Genomic DNA, 20,480 nt, shown 5'->3' with positions numbered 1-20,480 from the left:
ACTTCCTTTCAGGTAGTTGTTGAGAGCGATGAGGTCTCTCCTGAGCCTCCTTTGCTCCAGGCTAAACAAATCCCGTTCCCTCAGCCGCTCCTCGTAGAACTTGCTCTCCAGACCCTTCATCAGCTTCGTTGCTCTTCTTTGGATGCGCTCCAGCACCTCAATGTCTTTCTTGTAGTGAGGGGCCCAATCCTGAACACAGTATTTGAGGTGCGGCCTCAGCAGTGCCGAGTGCAGGGGGACGATCGCTTCCCTAGTCCTGCTGGCCACTCTGTTTCTGATACAAGCCAGGAGGCTCTTGGCCTCCCTTATCTAGGGAGGAGTTTTACAGAGAACAACGGAGACTTAAAGAGGAGTAAGTGTTTGGCTCAATCAAGTTGCATTGGGTTTCATTTTTGTATTTCAACGGTGTGTCGGACTGCAGTTACACTGAAGTGCATGTGACATAAGCAAAAATGACACAGTGTTTTCTCCACCGTGCTTTTGCGTTGCAGATGGTAAACATCTAAAACTAAACCAAGACAAACGTCATTCTAACACTTTCCCTAAAACTTGTAGGAATTCTAAACTGGTTTTGCTTAAATTGGATGTTCACCTTCTGCATTTGCATGCAGCATACATTTTCTCATATGGGCCATGTTTTGTTTCTTGGTGTCTGCCTGTAAGAAAGGTCAAACTCTAATTGTAATAAAGGTCAAACTTGTTTTAACAGGGAAGAGAAAAAGTCCAAGCCTGAGGAGTTTACAGATGATTTTGCTAAGGAGCTGATGGAATATAAAAAGATTCAAGAGGAGCGCAGGCGCTCGTTTTCCAGGTAACTGCTTTGCACGTCTGTAATGGGGAAGCAGACTGTCGAGAAAAATCGGGAGGAGTTCCACTCCACCCCTCTATCGTTAGGTGGACTGGATGAGTCAAGGGATTAGCAGTGATAGGAGTTTCATATTCCTAGAGGAGTGATAGGAGGCTCATATTCCTAGAGGAATGGCATTGAGTCATAGTGCAAGAGGCTGAGCTCAGAAGCTTTTAGATAGGACTTTTCTTGAAATGCGGTCACTATCCTTGGTTAGAGCCAGAGGTACGTGCAAGATATTGCTAGGATGTCTGGCTAGAAGTGTTGATTAAATAGTCCTGTACGTAGGATTGCAGTACAAGTATTTTGCACCCTGTACAATTTGCCAAATAAGTAGTGAAGGTAAATAGACTAAGCTGGCATTTTAAAATGGAGTTTTACTCTCTTCAGGCTAAATGGCGTTTTCTTGATGTTTGATAGTGCACTGTAGCCACTAAGACTTGCTCTTTTTGCATCTTACTGCAGCAAAAATGAGTTGCACCCCATGTCGTTGCGGAGTAGTGAAAAATGTGCGTGTTCACGTACCAGTAGAGGCCAGGATACACCACCTGAAACCAATCAATAGCTGTGGGAGTTTCATGTGCTAGAAGGGAGTGGAAATAGCCTTACCCTTCCTGTTTGTTTTCACACTACCAAAGCAGCAGCTCTTCTGTCTTGTAAGCAGAACCTTTTACATGTGATCAAGATCTTCAGTTTGCAGGAGCATTATGGCAACAGCTGAAAGAAGCTTTGACATAAGCATATGGAGAGGGAGAAGAAAACCAAACCAAATTTGGGAAGGAAAAAAATGGGAAGAGTGACTGTTTTGAATTAACTTCATTTATGTTTCTTGTGGTTTTTTTAAGGTCCAAGTCTCCCTGTAGGGCTTCATCTCCTAAGAAAGGCAATATCAGAAAACGAGCTGAAGCTTCCCAAGGGAAGGCAGAGAGAGATTGTGAAAAATCTCCTCGAATGGAACCACCTGTGAAAAAAGTGAAGGGGCAGTCGCCAAAGACAGGCAGTGTTAAAACATCTTCCTCTTAAAAGGATGTTTACTGTTTTTCGTATGTTTTGTTAATTTTGCGTTAATTTAACTAAGACAATGTTCGCAGAGGATTTTAATTAGCTGTAAGTTATGGACATTTCAGGGGGGGTTGCAAGAGCCAAAATAGAAGCGTTTCTGGAACATGGACAATTGCATGGCTGTTTTTTCTCTTTGTTTACTAGCATGTGCATAAACACAACTCACATGTTCATAAATAGAGTTCTCATTCTTTTAGACTCGTGTGTTCCCTGGCACATCTGCATTACATTTCTAAGTAGCATCTTACCAATACTGGACTGTTTAACGCAAGACTCCAATTGAGAGTTTTCCTAATTTCTTGTTGGCTTCTGAAAAAACACAAAATGATAGTGGTAAAAACATAGGCCTGTCTTTCCCACATGTAAAAAAGAGTGGCATACGGTGCATGAAGCTTCAAAGTACTTGATCAGGCTTCCTTTTTAACAGAACTGGGTGCAAAATGTTCTGAAAAGACGGAAGGGTGGGTCTTACGGTAAGACTTGTAATGGAAAGAAGGTGTCTGTTTCCAGATCTGGGTGCTCCTCTCCAAAGGCACATCTTCAAGAACTGTTGAGCTGGTAATACAGAAATAATGTATGTGCTTTCCTAAATATATGGAGAAGGAAGGATTAACTGGAGTGAGGAATCCTCTTCTGCATGTAGGTATTTTTTCCCCCCCGAGACTGCTAAAACTGCTCCCTTGAATTCTTCCACCACATGAGGGAATAAAGGACAGGAGCTTTTTCCAAGGAGGGGTTTTAATCTCTCTGCTGATCGATTTAGTGGCCTCTTGAGGAGAGCTGTTCAGTTTACACGGTGAAATGTTCTTCTACGTTTTTGAACAACTTCAGACATAATGAGCAGCGATGTGTCTTTCTGACAATGTTTTACTAGTGTAAGCTTAACTGCTGCTGCTTGTGGCGTAATGTAATTCAATATACTGGAAAAGGAGCAAGACAAGAGTTACGCTTTTTACTTGTGGAAAAACTGCCCTTCAGCATTAGTTCTCACTAAACACTGCAGTCCATTACTAACCAGTGGCCTGAGGACTTCATTCCTGCAAGCTGTTCCAGTAGGTAGCTGGGAGGGAGGAGTGTGGTTGCAGTAGAGAAAACTATTACAGGATTGTGCTCTGAATCCATGTTTACATCATCATTAGAAATGGGTTTTGGTCTGATAGCAAGGAGAATAATATTAAGTTTTCACAATTCCCAAACAAACTGGGATAGTATGGCCTGTGGTCTAATAAAATACAAGAAACCCGTTTTCTCAGTCTTTATGGGCTACTCTGTCGTGGTAAACACCTTCATTTCAATACCTTCAGCAGTTTATTTTTTTCTAGGCAAAGTGGTGGGTTACTTTAATGGCTGATGTTTTGGATTAGTGTTTTTATTTGGGTTTTGTGGGGTAGAGTGAGTTTGGCATTGTTAAACTTACTGACAGGAGGGGCAGAGTTCATGTTTCAGGGCTGATATACCCATGCTTTATTTTGACAGGCAACTATACTGTGTTCATAAAGTATAGCCCTGTGCATTTATAAATGATGAGATATTAACTGATTAATTTACAAACTACACTGAAAAACAGTTTCCTGTAGTGATGCTTCCTTCTCAAATAAACGGAAATATTTTTTTAAATGCTTTTTTAGCAGCAAATTGACAGCTTCCTTACCCCTTCGACTTTTAAGGACTTTCACAAGTTTCACAAGACCCTTTGACAAGGGTCCCTCTCTGAGATACTCCGGAACAATAAGTTGATCTCAAGCGGGTTTGGTTATTTTAGTTTCTTCTCACTAACCACATAGGCACTCTTAAGCTGCAATAGGTTTGGACTTTGTTTTGAACAAGTACAAATTACACTAGGTTGGAAATGCCTCTGTCAAGGACACTCAGAGGATACAGTGCAGACTTTCAGGCTACAGCAGAGGTTAACTATTGCTCTGTTTTGACCGTAGAACTTGAATCTGTGTTTACAATTTTGTGAACAGAGTGAAGTTCCTTCCCTGACTGCACACGTTCCCACCCACCCGGCTGTCACCAGTCCCAGTTAGGGCACAGAGAAACACCCGTGTTTCATGCACGTGCCTGCACAGAAACCCTCGCGGAGGGAAAAAATTCCCTTGGGTATCAAATACAGAAATCGCACTGGAAAAACTTGTCCTCTGCTAGAGGACATATCCGTAAGTCTCAAAAGGGGGGAAATCGCTGTGACTGGAACCAGATTATATAAACGGAATTCAGGTATCCCTGAGGACGGGGACGGAGACTCACCCTGGTCGCTGGGATACGCGTCCTGGCGAAGACAGTGGTGCTGTGCGAGGGCCTTCGAGTGGGCAGTGACACGCGGAAACAAACTTGACAACTCACACAGAGTTATAAAGCAGGCATGTTTATGGCGGCGCCGGGTGCAAGGGGATTTCTCCTCCTAACATGCACACCGGGTTGAAATCATGACAGGTATTTAAAACAATTAACAAAGTTAGTTATGCCTCCTGGTTCTACCCCTTAATTAACTCTTGGTTAATACTTTTCTTACTTCATCTTAAAGTTACAGTTCTAATTCACCACGCATGCTCAGAGAGTAGGGGGCTAAATTGGGTTGGGGCTTTTCTATCTGGGAGGTGTGTTCCTTAGCATTAGAATGAGATTATAATGAGACGAGTTAACTCTAGGGCACTATTTTGGCAGTCCATTCTATTTTTGTACGATTCGTCCTTGCGCTAATCGTTATTGCTAGTTAGCAGAGAGTCGGTGAGACAGTCTTTACCTCTAATATTTCTAAGTGCCAAGCGCACTTGTTATGAAGTATCTTCTTTACATTCTTTTCTCTTACTTTTAACCCTTGTTTTTCAACATGTCCTGTAACAGCAACAACCTACTGAGTGTGTGCGATGGCGTGTGGGGACGTGGGAGTTATTGTGGAGAAGGAGTCTGGGATTTCATCGAGACTGGGATCCCAAACTAACCTCAGTTAGTGATTTTAAGAGTAAAAAATGCACCCCTCGGAGGAGATTTTAGATGAAGTACAGGTCCACCTCAGTGTAACGAGTGACATTAAAACGAAGACAGGCGCAGACGGACTTTGGTGTGAGCGACCAGTCCGTGACTGCGATGTGATTCTGTCTCTGTCGCTGTTCCCTACGAAGGACCCCCCGTGTGTCCCAGGGGTGCGCTGGCTGATGGGCACTGCCCGGCACCCCGCTCTGCAGAGCGGCGATACGGACCGAGGTCTCGGCCCCCGGTGCTGACGGGCGTTGTGCACAGCGGGCGAAGAGCCCCGGTGTAGGGACAGGGACCGCACCCGCAGCCCGCCCGGCCCCGCCGCCTCCCGCGGCCCCCACCCGCGCCCCCGCCCGCCCCTTCTCCCCCGCGGGTCTGTCCCCGCGGCAGCTGCAGCGGGATGGCGCTGCTGCCCGTCCCCAGCGTGCGGGGCAGGGCTGCGCACACGGAGCCCGAGGGGTCCCGTCCCGGCACACAGAGCCCGGCGGAGACCTGCGCGGGGGACGGGCGGGAGCGGCGGCAGCAGGAAAACGCTCCCGAGCCGGTCCCCTCCCGGGGCCGGCCCGGGCCGGGCTTCCCGAGCGGGGCGCGCCCCCGGGAGCGGGGCGAGCCCGGGCGCGGCTGGCTACCGAGCCCGGCTGGCTACCGAGCCCGGCGGCGGGGCCGGGCCGGCCGGCAGCGCCGAGCACCGGGCGCAGTCTGCCGCGGGTGCGGCCGAGGGCCGGCGCGGGCTTCGTCCCGGCCGGCACCGTGCGCCTCCGGGGAGCGCCGGGACGGCGGCAGCCGGCTCGGCCCCTCGGCCTCGGCGTCCTTGTCGCCGCCCGGGACACGGGGACCCCCGGGGCGCTCCCCGGCCCCCGGCAGCGTCCCGCCCCGCCCGCCCCCCCACCGCCGCCGGAGCGGGGCAGGACGCGGAGCTGCAGCGCCCGGTGCGCGGTGCCGAGGGGCCGGTTCCTGCCCGCCATCGCCTGCGGCGGGAGGAGCCGCACCGCGCCCGCGGGCACCGCTGCCCCCCCACCCGTCCCTGCCGCTGCGCCCCGACCGGCCGGGGGGGCTCGGCTCGGCCCGGCTGTGCTCGGCTGGACTCGTTCCGGCTCGGCAAAGCTCGGGTCGTTTCGGCTCCGCTCCGATCCGCTCCGATCCGCTAGCTGGGCTGGGCTCGGGTCGTTTCGGCTCGGCTCGGCTGCTCTGGGCTCGGCTCGACGGGGCTCGGCTCGCCCGGCTCGACACCACTCGGCGGGACTCGGCTAAGCTCGGGTCTTTTCGGCTCCGCTCCGATCCGCTCGTCTCGGCTGGGCTCGGCTGGGCTCGGCTGGGCTCGGCTCCGCTGGACTCCGCTCGGCTCGGATCGGCGGGACTCGGCGGGACTCGCGGGACTCGGCGGGGCGGGTCTGGGCCGGGCCCGGTGCCGGTGCCGCAGCCCCCGCGCAGGCGAACCGGCCCGGGCGCTGCCCACGCAGGAGCTCTCCTCGGGCGGGTCCCGGGACACCCCTGCCGAGCTCCGCCGAACCCCCCTCGCTGGGCGGCAGCCGGCGGGACCGAGAGACCCCGGCGGGCGCAGGGCAGAGGCGCGGCGGTCCCGCCCCTCCCCGCCCCTCCCCGCCCCTCCCGGGACAGAGGGGTCCGCAGCGGCTGTCCCGGGGCTGCTGCCCCACGCCCACCCGTGCGGCGGCACCGAAGCGGGTGGAAGAGGCCCCCGGCTGCCGACCCCACACGCGCCCCCCCGCAGGAGCTCCCGGGCCGAGGGGGCCCTGGCCGGGGACGCCCGGCGGGCTCCAGCCCCGGGACGCGGAGCAGCTCCCCCGGGAGACGGTGCCGCCGCCGCCGCCGAGCCCCGCTGCGGGGAGCGGGGTGGGGAGCGTGCCGCCGGCGACCCCCCACGTCCCGGGTGGGCAGCGCGCGCGCGCACCCGCGTGTGCATTTGCTTTTCCCCGCGGCCGTTTCGCTGCAGTTTGTAATAACGGGGCCGCGGGCGGGGACGGGGACGGGGCGAAGGGGCGGAGCCGGAGCAAAGGGGTGGAGCAGGAGCGAAGGGGCGGAGCCGGGGCGGGGGGGGCGGAGCTGGGGTGGGGGGCGGAGCCGGAGCGAAATGGCGGGGCCGGAGCAAAGGGGCGGGGCCGGAGCGAAGGGGCGGAGCCGGAGCGGAGGGGCGGAGCCGGAGCGGAGGGGCGGAGCCGGGGCGGGGGGGCGGAGCTGGGGCGGGGGGGCGGAGCTGGGGTGGAGGGCGGAGCCGGAGCGAAGGGGCGGGGCCGGGGCCGGGGCGGAGGGATGGAGGCGGGGCGGAGGGGCGGAGCCGGAGCGAAGGGGCGGGGCCGGAGCGAAGGGGCGGAGCCGGGGCAGAGGGGCGGAGCCGGAGCGAAGGGGCGGAGCCGGAGCGGAGGGGCGGAGCCGGAGCGGAGGGGCGGAGCCGGGGCGAAGGGGCGGAGCCGGGGCGGAGGGGCGGGGCCGGAGCGAAGGGGCGGAGGCGGAGTGGAGGGGCGGAGCTGGGGCGGGGGGATGGAGGCGGGGCGAAGGGGTGGAGCCGGAGCGAAGGGGCAGAGCCGGGGCGGGGGGCGGAGCTGTGGTGGGGCGGAGCCGGAGCGAAGGGGAGGAGCTGGCGCGAAGGGGCGGAGCCGGAGCGGAGGGGCGGAGCCGGGGCGGGGGGCGGAGCCGGCGCGGAGGGGCAGAGCCGGAGCGGAGGGGCGTGGCCGGAGCGAAGGGGCGGGGCCGGAGCGAAGGGGCGCGGCCGGAGTGAAGGGGCGGAGCCGGGGCGGGGGGACGGAGGCGGGGCGGGGGGCGGAGCCGGAGCGAAGGGGCGGGGCCGGACCGAAGGGGCGGGGCCGGAGCGAAGGGGCGGAGCCGGAGCGAAGGGGCGGGGCCGGAGCGAAGGGGCGGAGCCGGGGCGGGGGGACGGAGCCGGGGCGGGGGGCGGAGCCGGAGCGGTGGGGTGGAGCCGGAGCGGCGGGGCGGAGCCGGAATGGTGGGGCGGAGCCGGAATGGAGGGGCGGAGCCGGAGCGAAGGGTCGGGGCCGGAGCGAAGGGGCGGAGCCGGAGTGGAGGGGCGGAGCCGGAGCGAAGGGGCGGAGCCGGGGCGAAGGGGCGGAGCCGGGGCAGAGCCGGAGCGAAGGGGCGGGGCCAGAGCGAAGGGGCGGAGCCGGGGCGGGGGGACGGAGCCGGGGCGGGGGGCGGAGCCGGAGCGGTGGGGTGGAGCCGGAGCGAAGGGGCGGAGCCGGGGCGGAGGGGCGGAGCCGGAGCGAAGGGGCGGGGCCGGAGCGATGGGGCGGAGCCGGGGCGGAGGGGCGGAGCCGGAGCGAAGGGGCGGGGCCGGAGCGAAGGGGCGGAGCCGGAGTGGAGGGGCGGAGCCGGAGCGAAGGGGCAGGGCCGGAGCGAAGGGGCGGGGCCGGAGCGAAGGGGCGGAGCCGGGGCGGGGGGACGGAGCCGGGGCGGGGGGCGGAGCCGGAGCGGTGGGGTGGAGCCGGAGTGGTGGGGCGGAGCCGGAGCGGTGGGGCGGAGCCGGAGCGGAGGGGCGGAGCCGGAGCGGAGGGGCGGAGCCGGGGCGGAGGGGCGGAGCCGGAGCGGAGGGGCGGAGCCGGAGCGAAGGGGCGGAGCCGGGGCGGAGGGGCGGAGCCGGAGCGGAGGGGCGGAGCTCGGGCGAAGGGGCGGGGCCAGGCCGGGCCCGTCCGGCGGGTTCTCTGCCGGGGAAGGGGCGGAGGGGGTGGTCCGCTCCCGGGGCCTGAGCGCTGCCCGGGAGCAGAGGCGGGACGGCGGGGAGGAGGAAGGGGGCGGCCGGGGTGCGGGACCCGGCGGGCGGAGGGCGAGCGGAGCGCAGGGCTCGTGTCGGCCACGTCCCGCGGCGAGAACCGGGCTCCCGCGGGGCGGCGGGGGGGTCACGGCGGAGCGGGGAGCTGCCGGGGGGCGGGGAGCGTGCGGGACTCGCTCGGGGGAGCGGGGGGCTGCGGAGGCAGCGGCGGGGCCCGAGGGGGAGGAGCTCTCGCAGCGCGACCGGGAGAGAGGAGACACAGACGGCAACTGCGGCAGAGGAGACCGACGCTCCGCTTTTATGGCGCGCACGGCCGCGCAGCGAGCGGAGGCTCCGTCCCGGCGGAGCAGCGCGCCCGCAGCCTTTCCGAGCGGGCCCCGTCCGGCACAGGGCAGGAGACCCCCGGGGACCTGTGCCAGTCCGCCCCAACAGCCAAAACGGTGATGCACTCCTCCAGGGCAGCGCTGTGAAGGCCTCCGGAAAACCTGTGTTCGGGAATACCAAAAAAGCCTCCTCCAGGGCAGTGCTATTAAGGCCTCTGGAAAAAACGGGTTTGGTAATACTCCAAAAAGGACCAAAGGCGTAAAGGGCTCCCAAAAAACTAAATGGTGACACGCTCCAAAGAAGCCCAAGGGTACAGAGGTACAGAAAAGAACCGGTTTGGAGAGCTCCCACAAAAACCAAACGGTGCAGGACCATCCAAAAAAATTAAAGGAGAACGGCTCCCAAAAAAACAAAAGGTGATGCATTCCTCTGGGAGGTCGGCGTGGCGATACACTCCAGAAATCACGGGTTTTGTAATATTCCAAAAAATAGCAAAACCAGAAAGGGCACTCAAAAAACAAAACGGTGACCCTTGCAAAACGAGACCAAGGGTACAGAGCTTAAAAAAAGCCCCAGGGTGCAGGACTCCTTCCAAAACTTACTCCAAATGGTGCAGGGCTCACTCCAAAAATTACTCCAAACCATGCAGGGCTCCCCAAAATTACTCCAAACGGTGCAGTGCTCCCCCACAATTACTCCAAACGGTGCAAGACTCCCCCAAAATTACTCCAAACGGTGCAGGGCTAACCAAAAATTACACCAAATGGTGCAGGACTCCCCCCAAAATACTAAAAATGGTGCAGGACTCCCAAAAAACGCAAATGGTGATGCTGTCCTCTGAGGGGTGCAGGCGGAATGGTGATGCTCTTCTCCAGGATGGGGTGTTGCGGCGATGCTCTCCTCTGGCGGGGCAGGGCGGCGATGCTCTCCACCGGGTGGGGGGACCGGTACAGTGATGCACTCCAGAAATCACAGGTTTTGTAATATTCCAAAAAACAGCAAAACCAGAAAGGGCACCCAAAAAACAAAACGGTGACCCTTGCAAAACAAGACCAAGGGTACAGAGCTCAAAAAAACCCCAGGGTGCAGGACTCCTTCCAAAAAGTACTCCAAAAGTTGCAGGACTCCCTCCAAAAATTACTCCAAACCATGCAGGACTCCCCAAAAAATTACTCCAAACCATGCAGGACTCCCCAAAAAATTACTCCAAACCGTGCAGGACTCCCCAAAAAATTACTCCAAACCGTGCAGGACTCCCAAAAAAAATTACTCCAAATCGTGTAGGGCTCCCCAAGAAATACTCCAAATGGTGCAGTGACACGCGGAAACAAACTTCACAACTCACACAGAGTTATAAAGCTCACATGTTTATTGCGGCGCCGGGTGCAAGGGGATTTCTCCTCCTGACATGCACACCGGGTTAAAATCATGACAGGTATTTAAAACAGTTAACAACGTTAGTTATTCCTACTGGTTCTACCCCTTAATTAACTATTGGTTAATACTTTTCTTATTTCATCTTAAAGTTACAGTTCTCTTTTAATTCACCACGCATGCTCAGAGAGTAGGGGGCTAAATTGGGTTGGGGCTTCTCTAGCTGGGAGGTGTGTTCCTTAGCATTAGAATGAGAATATAATGAGACAGGTTAACTCTAGGGCACTATTTTGGCAGTCTTTTCTATTTTTCTACTATTCGTCCTTGTGCTAATCATTATTGCTAGTTAGCAGAGAGTCAGTGAAGACAATCTTTATCAGCAGAGAGTCAGTGCAGACAGTCTTTATCTCTAATATGTCTAAGTACCGGGTGCAGTTGTTACAAAGTATCTTCTCTACACTTTTCTTTCTTACTTTTAACCCTTGTTTCTCAAAATGCCCTGTAACATTCCCGCCTTTTCTTTCCCTTAAGCAAATTCTTTTTCTCTTAACAGTGGTTCGTTATGTTTCATCATTACTTTTAGTGTCCACACTTGCCCAATAATTTCCTTTAGTTTACACCAAAGGATAAGATTCACCGTTGTTAATGTTGAGGTGGCTCTTAGTAACACCAATATTGGGTGGGTCATTATGTTTAAGATTTTGGTAGCTGACGGGGAATAACCCCTAAACACATCCCATCTGCATCATGATGGACAGTAATTAAAGTCTTTCTTCCACTTTCTTCAACTTGTTTTAACAACCTTTTTAAATTTTCATGATGCAATAGTTTTCTTATCAGAGTGAGATTCATTCCAATAGGGGTGGGCTGTATCTCCTGAATCAATGTATAATTAAACTGTAGCAATTGATAAGTAGTAACAGGAGCCGTGTAGGTAAAATCACATCCTGTAAGACTAACAAAGTTGCAAATGCAAATATTTGAATGGTTGCTCGTGTCCACCATTTGATCATCTACTTGTACAAAATCACACTGACTTCTGAGACAAACACATCCCATACCCCTGTAAATTATGATGGTTCTTAGGGTCTCGTTGGGATGCACCTCAAAGTGACAAACATTTTGTTCAGTGTCAAGACAAATCTCTTGCCCTTTGATGGGGTGTCCTTCACAAATAAATCCTTGCTGGTCTCGTACGACACAGGCCTCGACATCAATAGTTTGCCACTTATTCCTGGTTTTCATAGCCCATACCCTATGTTTTGGGGGATGAAGTACAGTTCCGTGGTAATTTAATCCTAGCGCAACAATCGGATGTATATGTTATACACTAAAGCTTTATATATTGTTAATACAAAAGCTGTAGCTGTGTTGTTAGTAGGGTCAAAGGTAAAATTAACCAAATGCCACCACAATTGGAATCTCCTTTCAAATTCCGTTGCGTTATTCCAAATCACCTTTCGGATTTCTTTTGGTGGGATTCCGTCTCCACCTTCCCTAATGATTGCAGCTGCTATTGTCTGTATCAGGTATCCCTGAGGACGGGGACGGAGACTCACCCTGGTCGCTGGGATACGCGTCCTGGCGAAGACAGCGGTGCTGTGCGAGGGCCTTCGAGTGGGCAGTGACACGCGGAAACGAACTTGACAACTCACACAGAGTTACAAAGCAGGCATGTTTATGGTGGCGCCGGGTGCAAGGGGATTTCTGCTCCTAACATGCACACCGGGTTAAAATCACGACAGGTATTTAAAACAGTTAACAAAGTTAGTTACGCCTCCTGGTTCTACCCCTTAATTAACTCTTGGTTAATACTTTTCTTACTTCATCTTAAAGTTACAGTTCTCTTTTAATTCGCCACGCATGCTCAGAGAGTAGGGGGCTTAATTGGGTTGGGGCTTTTCTAGCCAGGAGGTGTGTTCCTTAGCATTAGAATGAGATTATAATGAGACGAGTTAACTCTAGGGCACTATTTTGGCAGTCCATTCTATTTTTCTAAGATTCGTCCTTGTGTTAATCGTTATTGCTAGTTAGCAGAGAGTTAGTGAAGACAGTCTTTATCTCTAATACGTCTAAGTGCCAGGCGCAGTTGTTACGAAGCATCTTCTTTACATTCTTCTCTCTTACTTTTAACCCTTGTTTTTCAACATGTCCTGTAACAGCAACAACCTACTGAGTGTGTGCGATGGCGTGTGGGGACGTGGGAGTTATTGTGGAGAAGGAGTCTGGGATTTCATCGAGACTGGGATCCCAAACTAACCTCAGTTAGTGATTTTAAGAGTAAAAAATGCACCCCTCGGAGGAGATTTTAGATGAAGTACAGGTCCACCTCAGTGTAACGAGTGACATTAAAACGAAGACAGGCGCAGACGGACTTTGGTGTGAGCGACCAGTCCGTGACTGCGATGTGATTCTGTCTCTGTCGCTGTTCCCTACGAAGGACCCCCCGTGTGTCCCAGGGGTGCGCTGGCTGCTGGGCAGTGCCCGGCACCCCGCTCTGCAGAGCGGCGATACGGACCGAGGTCTCGGCCCCCGGTGCTGACGGGCGTTGTGCACAGCGGGCGAAGAGCCCCGGTGTAGGGACAGGGACCGCACCCGCAGCCCGCCCGGCCCCGCCGCCTCCCGCGGCCCCCACCCGCGCCCCCGCCCGCCCCTTCTCCCCCGCGGGTCTGTCCCCGCGGCAGCTGCAGCGGGATGGCGCTGCTGCCCGTCCCCAGCGTGCGGGGCAGGGCTGCGCACACGGAGCCCGAGGGGTCCCGTCCCGGCACACAGAGCCCGGCGGAGACCTGCGCGGGGGACGGGCGGGAGCGGCGGCAGCAGGAAAACGCTCCCGAGCCGGTCCCCTCCCGGGGCCGGCCCGGGCCGGGCTTCCCGAGCGGGGCGCGCCCCCGGGAGCGGGGCGAGCCCGGGCGCGGCTGGCTACCGAGCCCGGCTGGCTACCGAGCCCGGCGGCGGGGCCGGGCCGGCCGGCAGCGCCGAGCACCGGGCGCAGTCTGCCGCGGGTGCGGCCGAGGGCCGGCGCGGGCTTCGTCCCGGCCGGCACCGTGCGCCTCCGGGGAGCGCCGGGACGGCGGCAGCCGGCTCGGCCCCTCGGCCTCGGCGTCCTTGTCGCCGCCCGGGACACGGGGACCCCCGGGGCGCTCCCCGGCCCCCGGCAGCGTCCCGCCCCGCCCGCCCCCCCACCGCCGCCGGAGCGGGGCAGGACGCGGAGCTGCAGCGCCCGGTGCGCGGTGCCGAGGCGCCGGTTCCTGCCCGCCATCGCCTGCGGCGGGAGGAGCCGCACCGCGCCCGCGGGCACCGCTGCCCCCCCACCCGTCCCTGCCGCTGCGCCCCGACCGGCCGGGGGGGCTCGGCTCGGCCCGGCTGTGCTCGGCTGGACTCGTTCCGGCTCGGCTAAGCTCGGGTCTTTTCGGCTCCGCTCCGATCCGCTCGTCTCGGCTGGGCTCGGCTGGGCTCGGCTGGGCTCGGCTCCGCTGGACTCCGCTCGGCTCGGATCGGCGGGACTCGGCGGGACTCGCGGGACTCGGCGGGGCGGGTCTGGGCCGGGCCCGGTGCCGGTGCCGCAGCCCCCGCGCAGGCGAACCGGCCCGGGCGCTGCCCACGCAGGAGCTCTCCTCGGGCGGGTCCCGGGACACCCCTGCCGAGCTCCGCCGAACCCCCCTCGCTGGGCGGCAGCCGGCGGGACCGAGAGACCCCGGCGGGCGCAGGGCAGAGGCGCGGCGGTCCCGGCCCGCCCCTCCCCGCCCCTCCCGGGACAGAGGGGTCCGCAGCGGCTGTCCCGGGGCTGCTGCCCCACGCCCACCCGTGCGGCGGCACCGAAGCGGGTGGAAGAGGCCCCCGGCTGCCGACCCCACACGCGCCCCCCCGCAGGAGCTCCCGGGCCGAGGGGGCCCTGGCCGGGGACGCCCGGCGGGCTCCAGCCCCGGGACGCGGAGCAGCTCCCCCGGGAGACGGTGCCGCCGCCGCCGCCGAGCCCCGCTGCGGGGAGCGGGGTGGGGAGCGTCCCGCCGGCGACCCCCCACGTCCCGGGTGGGCAGCGCGCGCGCGCACCCGCGTGTGCATTTGCTTTTCCCCGCGGCCGTTTCGCTGCAGTTTGTAATAACGGGGCCGCGGGCGGGGACGGGGACGGGGCGAAGGGGCGGAGCCGGAGCAAAGGGGTGGAGCAGGAGCGAAGGGGCGGAGCCGGGGCGGGGGGGCGGAGCTGGGGTGGGGGGCGGAGCCGGAGCGAAATGGCGGGGCCGGAGCAAAGGGGCGGGGCCGGAGCGAAGGGGCGGAGCCGGAGCGGAGGGGCGGAGCCGGAGCGGAGGGGCGGAGCCGGGGCGGGGGGGCGGAGCTGGGGCGGGGGGGGCGGAGCTGGGGTGGAGGGCGGAGCCGGAGCGAAGGGGCGGGGCCGGAGCAAAGGGGCGGGGCCGGGGCGAAGGGGCGGGGCCGGGGCCGGGGCGGAGGGATGGAGGCGGGGCGGAGGGGCGGAGCCGGAGCGAAGGGGCGGGGCCGGAGCGAAGGGGCGGAGCCGGGGCAGAGGGGCGGAGCCGGAGCGAAGGGGCGGAGCCGGAGCGGAGGGGCGGAGCCGGAGCGGAGGGGCGGAGCCGGGGCGAAGGGGCGGAGCCGGGGCGGAGGGGCGGGGCCGGAGCGAAGGGGCGGAGGCGGAGTGGAGGGGCGGAGCTGGGGCGGGGGGATGGAGGCGGGGCGAAGGGGTGGAGCCGGAGCGAAGGGGCAGAGCCGGGGCGGGGGGCGGAGCTGTGGTGGGGCGGAGCCGGAGCGAAGGGGAGGAGCTGGCGTGAAGGGGCGGAGCCGGAGCGGAGGGGCGGAGCCGGGGCGGGGGGCGGAGCCGGCGCGGAGGGGCAGAGCCGGAGCGGAGGGGCGTGGCCGGAGCGAAGGGGCGGGGCCGGAGCGAAGGGGCGCGGCCGGAGTGAAGGGGCGGAGCCGGGGCGGGGGGACGGAGGCGGGGCGGGGGGCGGAGCCGGAGCGAAGGGGCGGGGCCGGACCGAAGGGGCGGGGCCGGAGCGAAGGGGCGGAGCCGGAGCGAAGGGGCGGGGCCGGAGCGAAGGGGCGGAGCCGGGGCGGGGGGACGGAGCCGGGGCGGGGGGCGGAGCCGGAATGGTGGGGCGGAGCCGGAATGGAGGGGCGGAGCCGGAGCGAAGGGTCGGGGCCGGAGCGAAGGGGCGGAGCCGGAGCGGAGGGGCGGAGCCGGAGCGAAGGGGCGGAGCCGGGGCGGAGGGGCGGAGCCGGAGCGGAGGGGCGGAGCTCGGGCGAAGGGGCGGGGCCAGGCCGGGCCCGTCCGGCGGGTTCTCTGCCGGGGAAGGGGCGGAGGGGGTGGTCCGCTCCCGGGGCCTGAGCGCTGCCCGGGAGCAGAGGCGGGACGGCGGGGAGGAGGAAGGGGGCGGCCGGGGTGCGGGACCCGGCGGGCGGAGGGCGAGCGGAGCGCAGGGCTCGTGTCGGCCACGTCCCGCGGCGAGAACCGGGCTCCCGCGGGGCGGCGGGGGGGGTCACGGCGGAGCGGGGAGCTGCCGGGGGGCGGGGAGCGTGCGGGACTCGCTCGGGGGAGCGGGGGGCTGCGGAGGCAGCGGCGGGGCCCGAGGGGGAGGAGCTCTCGCAGCGCGACCGGGAGAGAGGAGACACAGACGGCAACTGCGGCAGAGGAGACCGACGCTCCGCTTTTATGGCGCGCACGGCCGCGCAGCGAGCGGAGGCTCCGTCCCGGCGGAGCAGCGCGCCCGCAGCCTTTCCGAGCGGGCCCCGTCCGGCACAGGGCAGGAGACCCCCGGGGACCTGTGCCAGTCCGCCCCAACAGCCAAAACGGTGATGCACTCCTCCAGGGCAGCGCTGTGAAGGCCTCCGGAAAACCTGTGTTCGGGAATACCAAAAAAGCCTCCTCCAGGGCAGTGCTATTAAGGCCTCTGGAAAAAACGGGTTTGGTAATACTCCAAAAAGGACCAAAGGCGTAAAGGGCTCCCAAAAAACTAAATGGTGACACGCTCCAAAGAAGCCCAAGGGTACAGAGGTACAGAAAAGAACCGGTTTGGAGAGCTCCCACAAAAACCAAACGGTGCAGGACCATCCAAAAAAATTAAAGGAGAACGGCTCCCAAAAAAACAAAAGGTGATGCATTCCTCTGGGAGGTCGGCGTGGCGATACACTCCAGAAATCACGGGTTTTGTAATATTCCAAAAAATAGCAAAACCAGAAAGGGCACTCAAAAAACAAAACGGTGACCCTTGCAAAACGAGACCAAGGGTACAGAGCTTAAAAAAAGCCCCAGGGTGCAGGACTCCTTCCAAAACTTACTCCAAATGGTGCAGGGCTCACTCCAAAAATTACTCCAAACCATGCAGGGCTCCCCAAAATTACTCCAAACGGTGCAGTGCTCCCCCACAATTACTCCAAACGGTGCAAGACTCCCCCAAAATTACTCCAAACGGTGCAGGGCTAACCAAAAATTACACCAAATGGTGCAGGACTCCCCCCAAAATACTAAAAATGGTGCAGGACTCCCAAAAAACGCAAATGGTGATGCTGTCCTCTGAGGGGTGCAGGCGGAATGGTGATGCTCTCCTCCAGGATGGGGTGTTGCGGCGATGCTCTCCTCTGGCGGGGCAGGGCGGCGATGCTCTCCACCGGGTGGGGGGACCGGTACAGTGATGCACTCCAGAAATCACAGGTTTTGTAATATTCCAAAAAACAGCAAAACCAGAAAGGGCACCCAAAAAACAAAACGGTGACCCTTGCAAAACAAGACCAAGGGTACAGAGCTCAAAAAAACCCCAGGGTGCAGGACTCCTTCCAAAAAGTACTCCAAAAGTTGCAGGACTCCCTCCAAAAATTACTCCAAACCATGCAGGACTCCCCAAAAAATTACTCCAAACCATGCAGGACTCCCCAAAAAATTACTCCAAACCGTGCAGGACTCCCCAAAAAATTACTCCAAACCGTGCAGGACTCCCAAAAAAAATTACTCCAAATCGTGTAGGGCTCCCCAAGAAATACTCCAAATGGTGCAGTGACACGCGGAAACAAACTTCACAACTCACACAGAGTTATAAAGCTCACATGTTTATTGCGGCGCCGGGTGCAAGGGGATTTCTCCTCCTGACATGCACACCGGGTTAAAATCATGACAGGTATTTAAAACAGTTAACAACGTTAGTTATTCCTACTGGTTCTACCCCTTAATTAACTATTGGTTAATACTTTTCTTACTTCATCTTAAAGTTACAGTTCTCTTTTAATTCACCACGCATGCTCAGAGAGTAGGGGGTAAATTGGGTTGGGGCTTTTCTAGCCAGGAGGTGTGTTCCTTAGCATTAGAATGAGAATATAATGAGACAGGTTAACTCTAGGGCACTATTTTGGCAGTCTCTTCTATTTTTCTACGATTCGTCCTTGTGCTAATCATTATTGCTAGTTAGCAGAGAGTCAGTGAAGACAATCTTTATCACAGAGAGTCAGTGCAGACAGTCTTTATCTCTAATATGTCTAAGTACCGGGTGCAGTTGTTATAAAGTATCTTCTCTACACTTTTCTTTCTTACTTTTAACCCTTGTTTCTCAAAATGCCCTGTAACATTCCCCCCTTTTCTTTCCCTTAAGCAAATTCTTTTTCTCTTAACAGTGGTTCGTTATGTTTCATCATTACTTTTAGTGTCCACACTTGCCCAATAATTTCCTTTAGTTTACACCAAAGGATAAGATTCACCGTTGTTAATGTTGAGGTGGCTCTTAGTAACACCAATATTGGGTGGGTCATTATGTTTAAGATTTTGGTAGCTGACGGGGAATAACCCCTAAACACATCCCATCTGCATCATGATGGACAGTAATTAAAGTCTTTCTTCCACTTTCTTCAACTTGTTTTAACAACCTTTTTAAATTTTCATGATGTAATAGTTTTCTTATTAGAGTGAGATTCATTCCAATAGGGGTGGGATGTCTGTCCTGAATCGATGTATAATTAAACTGTAGCAATTGATAAGTAGTAACAGGAGCCGTGTAGGTAAAATCACATCCTGTAAGACTAACAAAGTTGCAAATGCAAATATTTGAATGGTTGCTCGTGTCCACCATTTGATCATCTACTTGTACAAAATCACACTGACTTCTGAGACAAACACATCCCATACCCCTGTAAATTATGATGGTTCTTAGGGTCTCGTTGGGATGCACCTCAAAGTGACAAACATTTTGTTCAGTGTCAAGACAAATCTCTTGCCCTTTGATGGGGTTTCCTTCACAAATAAATCCTTGCTGGTCTCGTACGACACAGGCCTCGACATCAATAGTTTGCCACTTATTCCTGGTTTTCATAGCCCATACCCTATGTTTTGGGGGATGAAGTACAGTTCCATGGTAATTTAATCCTAGCGCAACAATCGGATGTATATGTTATACACTAAAGCTTTAGATATTGTTAATACAAAAGCTGTAGCTGTGTTGTTAGTAGGGTCAAAGGTAAAATTAACCAAATGCCACCACAATTGGAATCTCCTTTCAAATTCCGTTGCGTTATTCCAAATCACCTTTCGGATTTCTTTTGGTGGGATTCCGTCTCCACCTTCCCTAATGATTGCAGCTGCTATTGTCTGTATCAGGTATCCCTGAGGACGGGGACGGAGACTCACCCTGGTCGCTGGGATACGCGTCCTGGCGAAGACAGCGGTGCTGTGCGAGGGCCTTCGAGTGGGCAGTGACACGCGGAAACGAACTTGACAACTCACACAGAGTTACAAAGCAGGCATGTTTATGGTGGCGCCGGGTGCAAGGGGATTTCTGCTCCTAACATGCACACCGGGTTAAAATCACGACAGGTATTTAAAACAGTTAACAAAGTTAGTTACGCCTCCTGGTTCTACCCCTTAATTAACTCTTGGTTAATACTTTTCTTACTTCATCTTAAAGTTACAGTTCTCTTTTAATTCGCCACGCATGCTCAGAGAGTAGGGGGCTTAATTGGGTTGGGGCTTTTCTAGCCAGGAGGTGTGTTCCTTAGCATTAGAATGAGATTATAATGAGACGAGTTAACTCTAGGGCACTATTTTGGCAGTCCATTCTATTTTTCTAAGATTCGTCCTTGTGTTAATCGTTATTGCTAGTTAGCAGAGAGTTAGTGAAGACAGTCTTTATCTCTAATACGTCTAAGTGCCAGGCGCAGTTGTTACGAAGCATCTTCTTTACATTCTTCTCTCTTACTTTTAACCCTTGTTTTTCAACATGTCCTGTAACAGCAACAACCTACTGAGTGTGTGCGATGGCGTGTGGGGACGTGGGAGTTATTGTGGAGAAGGAGTCTGGGATTTCATCGAGACTGGGATCCCAAACTAACCTCAGTTAGTGATTTTAAGAGTAAAAAATGCACCCCTCGGAGGAGATTTTAGATGAAGTACAGGTCCACCTCAGTGTAACGAGTGACATTAAAATGAAGACAGGCGCAGACGGACTTTGGTGTGAGCGACCAGTCCGTGACTGCGATGTGATTCTGTCTCTGTCGCTGTTCCCTACGAAGGACCCCCCGTGTGTCCCAGGGGTGCGCTGGCTGCTGGGCAGTGCCCGGCACCCCGCTCTGCAGAGCGGCGATACGGACCGAGGTCTCGGCCCCCGGTGCTGACGGGCGTTGTGCACAGCGGGCGAAGAGCCCCGGTGTAGGGACAGGGACCGCACCCGCAGCCCGCCCGGCCCCGCCGCCTCCCGCGGCCCCCACCCGCGCCCCCGCCCGCCCCTTCTCCCCCGCGGGTCTGTCCCCGCGGCAGCTGCAGCGGGATGGCGCTGCTGCCCGTCCCCAGCGTGCGGGGCAGGGCTGCGCACACGGAGCCCGAGGGGTCCCGTCCCGGCACACAGAGCCCGGCGGAGACCTGCGCGGGGGACGGGCGGGAGCGGCGGCAGCAGGAAAACGCTCCCGAGCCGGTCCCCTCCCGGGGCCGGCCCGGGCCGGGCTTCCCGAGCGGGGCGCGCCCCCGGGAGCGGGGCGAGCCCGGGCGCGGCTGGCTACCGAGCCCGGCTGGCTACCGAGCCCGGCGGCGGGGCCGGGCCGGCCGGCAGCGCCGAGCACCGGGCGCAGTCTGCCGCGGGTGCGGCCGAGGGCCGGCGCGGGCTTCGTCCCGGCCGGCACCGTGCGCCTCCGGGGAGCGCCGGGACGGCGGCAGCCGGCTCGGCCCCTCGGCCTCGG

Source organism: Gavia stellata, unplaced genomic scaffold (genome assembly GCF_030936135.1).
Source record: "Gavia stellata isolate bGavSte3 unplaced genomic scaffold, bGavSte3.hap2 HAP2_SCAFFOLD_62, whole genome shotgun sequence".
Taxonomy (NCBI): domain Eukaryota; kingdom Metazoa; phylum Chordata; class Aves; order Gaviiformes; family Gaviidae; genus Gavia; species Gavia stellata.
This window is presented reverse-complemented; position numbering follows the sequence as displayed.